Here is a 6,472-nt window from a genome sequence, read left to right as displayed (position 1 = left end):
GAGGCGCGGGAGCAACACCGAGGGTTGCGATCCCGTTGCCGGTCCCCGGTCCGGTACGGGGGCAACACTGAGGGTTGCGATCCGTTGCCGGACACGGAAAAAGACAAAAAGACAAAAAAAAAAAAAGAGAGTGAATGAGAAGCTGTCTCTCTGCTCTCTCTGCTTCTACTGTCTTGCAATGTGAAATCCCTGGGACACTGCTGCTACCACCAGATGGACTTTGGACTTCCCAGCCTCAGAAACTGCAAGGAATGTATGTCATTTTTCTTTATAAATCACCCAGTTTTAGGTACTTTGTTGTAAGCAACAGAAACAGACTAATACACTGAGTAATTTATAAAGAAATAAACTTTATTTCTTACAGTTCCAGAGGCTGGAAAGTCCAAAGCCAAGGGAACACATCTAGTGAGGGCCTTATTGGGTGGGTAGTAAATGTTGCTTATAACAGAAACGGACTAAAACAGAAAGTTGGTACCACAGAAGTGGGGTGTTGCTTATAACAAATACTTTAAAATGTGGAAGTTGGTGTCAGGCAGAGGCTGGAATAATCTGGAGGAGAAGGCTAGAAAAACTCTAGATGCTGGTGAGAGCTTAGGCAAAAAACCTAGAAAGTTTGGAATGTCTTAGAGACTGGTTAAATGCTGGTGACAAGAATGCTGATAGAAATACGGACACAAAGGCCATACTGAGGAGATAGATCACTCCTGCTATGAACTGGCAAGAAACTTGTCTGCATTCTGCTCATGCCCAAAAGCTTTATGGAATGTGGAAAGAGAATGGAAAGAAGACCTTGAAAGCATTTCTGAGATCTTCAGGGCTGCCCTTCCCACTACAGGCCCAGAGGCACAGGGGAACAGAATGGCTTTGGGGAACAGACCCCGAGATGCCGTCCATGGGCGCACTGTCCAGGGCCATCTTGAGACGCTGATCCCCTCACCCTGGCTGCTCTGGCTGCTCCGGCTGCTTCAGCTGCTCCAGCTGTGGCTAAATTGGCCCCAGGTGTGGCTGGACCCGCAGTTTCAGAAGATAAAACTAGAAACCTTAGCAGCATCTATGTGGTGTTAAGTCTGTAGGCTCACAGACTACCAGAGCTGTGCCACCCCTACTTCAAAGGATTTTTGGAAAAGCCTAGGGACACAGGAAGAGATCTGTTGCAGGGGCAGTCATCGCATAGGGCCTTCACTAAACCAATGTCAAGCAGAAATGTGGGCTGGTGTTAAGTCTGTAGGCTCACAGACTACCAGAGCTGTGCCACCCCTACTTCAAAGGATTTCTGGAAAAGCCTAGGGACACAGGAAGAGATCTGTTGCAGGGGCAGTCATCGCATAGGGCCTTCACTAAACCAATGTCAAGCAGAAATGTGGGCTTGGAGCTGCAGCAGAGAAACTCCCTCAGGGCCATGTCTAGTGGACCCATGAGAGCAGAACCAGTAGGGAGACCCCAGAACTGTAGAGCTACCAGCATGCAATACCAGCCTGGCACAGCTAAAGCAAGTTGGAGACCAGGAAAGCCATAGGAACAGAGTTGCCTGAGGACTTGGTGACCCAATCCCACTCCTGTTACCAATGTTCTGTATTAGTCCATTTCTGTTACTTATAACACAATACCTGAAACTGGGTAATTTATAAAGAAATAAAATTTATTTCTTACAGTTTCGGAGGCTGGGAAGTTCAAAGTCCAGAGAACATATCTGGTGAGGGCTTTGTTGATGGGCGGTGACTCTTCACAGCAATGGAGGGTGTCAAATGGCAGATGGCTTGAGTGAGAGAGAGCAAGCTAACTGCTCACTCACTCCTTTTAAAGCCATCAGAACCACACTCATTGCTCCATGAATGGATCAACCCATTCACAAAGGCATAATCCTCACAATCTAACCACCTCTTCAAGGACCCACCTTTCAATTACCATAATAGGATTTCCCACTGTCTTAACAATGTTACAATGTGGATGAAGTTTTAATGAGGTCTGGGGGGACATTCAATCCACAACATTGGGAAAAATAATACAAAGTTAAATTTGAAAGAAAAGAATCTATATGCTAGTTTTGAAAGATTATACTTTACTTTTTTAATTAATTATTTTTAAGCCTACAGCACCAGGTATTCTCAGGCAGTCTCCCATCCAAGTACTAACCAAGCCCAACCCTACTTAGCTTCTGAGATCAGACAAGATTGGGCACATTCAGAGTGGCATGGCCATAGACAAAACATTGTGTTTTAACAAAAAGAACCTACATGATAATTTTTGAAAGATTACAGATCTATGAAGTATTGAATGCTTAAGAAAATGAGTCTTGGCATATAGGAAGAAGTGATAAATGGATAATGTTAGTGACGGAATGAACATTAAAGTGAAGCTGTAAAAATCATAAAATTGAGGATGCAAATGAAGTAGAGAGGCTGACATCCAGAATAGAGGTTATAGGAGCAACCAGTCCTCTAGAACCTGAGAAAAGGAAAGTATAGATACAGGAAGAATACCTGGAAATGTCCTTTAGGTGTCTAAAAAATTTCCAGCCACTGTCAAGGTTAATGAGGGTAATAAACAATAAAACAAAGGCTAATAAGAAAATCTCTTCAAAAATATTTCCGAGGTTGCAAACTCTCATTGAGTAATCGTAATGAGTTTTTATCCCATTCACACCTGCCAGGGTCTCACTTACTCACCTGGAGAGAACCTTCTTTACATTTCATCCTCAGTCATCGATTGTTCTTCTTGTTTGAACTGGTGACTTTAAACTTGTAAACAGAAAAGTGACACAAGACTTGGACCATCACAGTTGGGGGGTGGGGGGTCAAAGCAGCATCCCAGAACTCAGGCTGAGGCCTTAGAACCTACCTCAGAGGTTTTAAAGGGTAAGGAAGGTGCAGCTCTGAGGGATGAATGAGGAAGTTGGCCTGTGAAAAAGAACAAAGTAATGATCACTCTTTGGCTTACAGATACATGTGAGCAGATGGAAAAAGAGTATTTTGTACTTTGCATCTATGGCCAAATCCATTATGCTATTTAAAAAGTCCACACATTTCAGAAATGGGAAACTGGGACCTTTAAAAGGTCCACTCATTTCAGAAACGATTCAGGTTACACAAAGAAACTATGAGACTGAGTTGCCAGAGTTTTCCAGAATCACAACTTACACGGGTTCCTTTGAGCAAGTGTCACTTGTGGCCTTCTCCTGATTTTTGAATGTCATTTTCCCCCTTAACACCACTTTTCTCGTAAATGTGAAGTCACCAACCTTGAGCGATATGGACAAAGTACATAGAAAATTATTCTGATAGGGCCGGCCCGGTGGCGCACTGGAGAGTGCGCCGCTTGGGAGTGCGGTGGCGCTCCCGCGGAGGGTTCGGATCCCATGTGGAGACCGGTTCCCGCTCACTGGCTGAGCACAGTGCGGGCACGACACCGAGGGTTGCGATCCTGTTACCAGTCAGTAAAAAAGACAAAAAGGAAAAAAAAAAAAAGAAAATTATTCTGATAGTATTCATAGGTCAGGGCTCTTAAAAATTTTAGAGGTCTAATATTTTACCTAGGTTATATTACTGTAGGAGAAATTAAATATAAAACGTGTCCTATAATTATATGCTGATTCACTGATTCAGCAAACATATATGGATATATTTACCTTTTATTATGTGTAATAAACCATGGTTTTCAATTTGTAATGCAGTATGATAGATGAAAGTGTCAAACTTACTCAGAGGCTCTTCTCTTAACCAGGGGTAAGAGCTTTAGAACCTGTCTGGACAATGCTATGAATTGCCAAAACAGATAGTACAGAAGAGGGAATGGATGGAGGCAGACCAAAGGAAGAAGCAGCTATCAGTATGGCATTTTGGACACAAAAAATTTAAAGTTCCTGTGACATCTCCAAGTGTAGCTGTCTGTTAGGCTGTCGGATATATGCACCAGGAGCTCTGGACAAGCCTTCAATAGAAACGGACATTTGTTAGTCACCCATGGCAGAAGAAACCATAGCAGGGGAATGTGGTTGCTCATAGAGTACCTAAAGGTGAAAAAAAAAATATCAAAGCTATAAACAGGACTACCCACAATTAAGGGACGAGCGGAAACACAAGTACTGTCTTCTTTATAACTTTTACTGATATTTTGTATATATCAAAACCATTATGTCTGTATATGAATTTTTGTACTCTGGTACTTTACTTTTTCATTTTATTGAAAAATATGTTAAGAATAAGTGTGACAAAACACTTGAAGAAAGTGTCGTTGTAGATAGAAGAAACTTTGTTTTACCACATTTACAAAGGCCATTTGGTCGGGGGACACATGGTCAAATTAGGAGTCAGGTTACCGTGCTCACTGACAAACTAGGGAATCGAAGTCTTCAATAGGTTCCTTGACCTGACTGCCCCAAAGGCAGGACAATTAGCGTCCCAATTCCGTGCTGTCGGCACTAGTGGAAACAACCTATTAAAGCTATTTTTCAGTATCAAGGCCTCAGCCCCAAAGTTTCACCAAAGTTTCGCCAAAGTATTAAGAAAAATCAGTACCTACGGGGAGTATAGGCACCCAACTAAAGTTTTTCAGAAATTTTCCCTCTCAAAAAAAAAGTAATTCTGATTTTGTTTTCTACTCCACAATGGTCTGCTTTTATATTTAAAATCACTTTTAAAATTACTTATCCGCTCAATTCCTTAGCCTTTTCCCTTTATTTTCCAGAAAATCGCATCCTTATTACCATTATTTTAGAAGTTACTACCTCACAAAGCCAGCCGTCCATCCTCACAAACCCGGAACGAGTTTCTCGGTAACTCTACCGTCCCGAACACCGCCTCACACCCTCGGTCACGCGCCCGAGAACCCCCCCGTTTCCTCCTGTACCCCTGCCCCCATCCACACGAGCTCTGGGCAGTGTACGTCACAAGAGGGCAATTCCTCCCCTTCAGCCTCCCTAGCCTCATCGCAGGCACCACAGATCCTTCCCTACAGGATCCCTGGCCCGGTTCGTGGCCCAGAAACCCAGGCCCCTCTGAGCCAAAACCACACTCACCAGCAGACAAAGACAGCGATGGCGAGCCGGAGAGTCTGCGCCTGCGCACTCTAAGGCGGACGAGCGGGCCCGGGGTCTGGACTCCGCCAGGCCGAGCTCAGAACCGACGAGACCGACTGGTCTTGGCCCGTCCTCCACTTTTTGTACTATGGACTACATCTCCCAGAAGGTTCAGTGGTTCGAGTCGGCTTTCGCGCGAACTTTCTTTCTTCTGCCAAAGCTGGTGGGATTGTCTCCCTGGTGGGGCAGGGGTTTAAGTGGCCGAGTCTTAGGAGAGTGTTAACTAACACGACCTGTGTTTACCTCTGGGAGAGGGCAGTGGTGTGCAAAGGTGTATAATGAAGCTCAGCTCAAACGCTCTGGGCTGACTTCGTATGGTAATCACGGTGCGATGCTACTCCGGGAGCCCCCGGAAACTCCCAGGCGGGGTTCGGGGTTGGGGGCAGGGAGAAACCCCTTCCGCCAGCCGCAAGCCGGGCGCCATCTTGTCCGTCGCAGGTGGGGCTTTGAACTACATTTCCCAGAGGGCGCCGCGTCCTGGGCCCCTCCCCAGCGCGCGGCTGGCCGCTCTGAGGAGAAATGAACAGACGCTTTGTGCTGGGCTCTGACCCGTTCGCCGTGGCGACTACAGTCTCACGCCAGACGGGGGGAGGCCGGCGGCGAAGAGTCTAGAGCAGGAGTCAGGGAGTGAGACTGAGTATTAAGTCTAGGCGGAACGGGCTGAGGGAGGGGGCGGTTGTGAAATTGTGTGTGATTGTGACTGAGTGTCCCATCGTTGTGTGTCTGTGATTGTGATTGTGTTGGATACTGTGTGTGCGGATGTGAGAAGCATTACGCGGGTGTGCTGTGAGTCCCTGTGATATGATCGTTGATGTAGGACTGTGCGTAGCGCTGTGTGCGCGGGTGGGTGTTAGCTGTAACACTGGGTGTGACTGTGTTCCTGTGGTGGGTGTGGGATTGTGACTGACCGTGTGTTCCTTTTTGTGTGCAGGTATAGGGAGCTTTCTGACTGTGCATCTGTGACTTTGTGTCCCCGTGGGAATTGTGACTGTGTGCAGGGATGGAGGGAAGGTACTTGTGACTGAGGGTGTGACTTTGTGTCCAGTGGTGGGCGTGTGATTGTGCAGCACTGTGTGTGTGTGTGCATTTGAAGCCGGGACTGTGTGTCTGTGACAATATTCGTAGGAGCACAAGACCTCTCGGCTCCTTGATAGTAAAGGGGCACTTCTGTATGGATTCTGAGACTGAGATGGAAGCCCCAGACTCCTCTGATAGTCCTCCCATGTCGGGGGAGGGGCAGGCAGAGTAAACTCTGACCTCTTCATTTGGGCCCTAGGGGAGGTCTGTTGTCTCCATTACCATTTCTGTCCTCCAAGAGAGGTCCCCAGAGGAGAAGGAAATAATGGTTGTGACATCTAAAAGCCATGCTTAAGGTGCCTTGGTGTTTTCTTTTTGTTC

The 6,472-nt window shown here is 46.2% G+C and overlaps 1 protein-coding gene across 5 annotated transcripts in view; it reads right to left on the bottom strand.

Moving 5' to 3' along the window:
• The window catches only part of ZNF260 (zinc finger protein 260), a 20,908-nt gene extending 15,608 nt beyond the window's left edge, over positions 1-5,300 (bottom strand). For 3 of the 5 annotated variants that reach the window (XM_008583320.1, XM_008583324.1, XM_008583321.1), the window contains exons 1-2: positions 5,015-5,300; positions 2,667-2,897 (exon numbers count right to left, since the gene is read on the bottom strand). The gene's annotated coding sequence lies outside the window, so the exon portion shown is untranslated. The remainder of the gene's footprint in view (positions 1-2,666; positions 2,898-5,014) is intronic. The other 2 variants (XM_008583322.1, XM_008583323.1) reach the window with 2 other exon arrangements.
• Between the last annotated feature and the right edge of the window lie 1,172 nt (positions 5,301-6,472).

The sequence above is a fragment of the Galeopterus variegatus genome, unplaced genomic scaffold (genome assembly GCF_000696425.1).
Source record: "Galeopterus variegatus unplaced genomic scaffold, G_variegatus-3.0.2 Scaffold2888, whole genome shotgun sequence".
NCBI lineage: Eukaryota > Metazoa > Chordata > Mammalia > Dermoptera > Cynocephalidae > Galeopterus > Galeopterus variegatus.
This window is presented reverse-complemented; position numbering and strand designations above follow the sequence as displayed.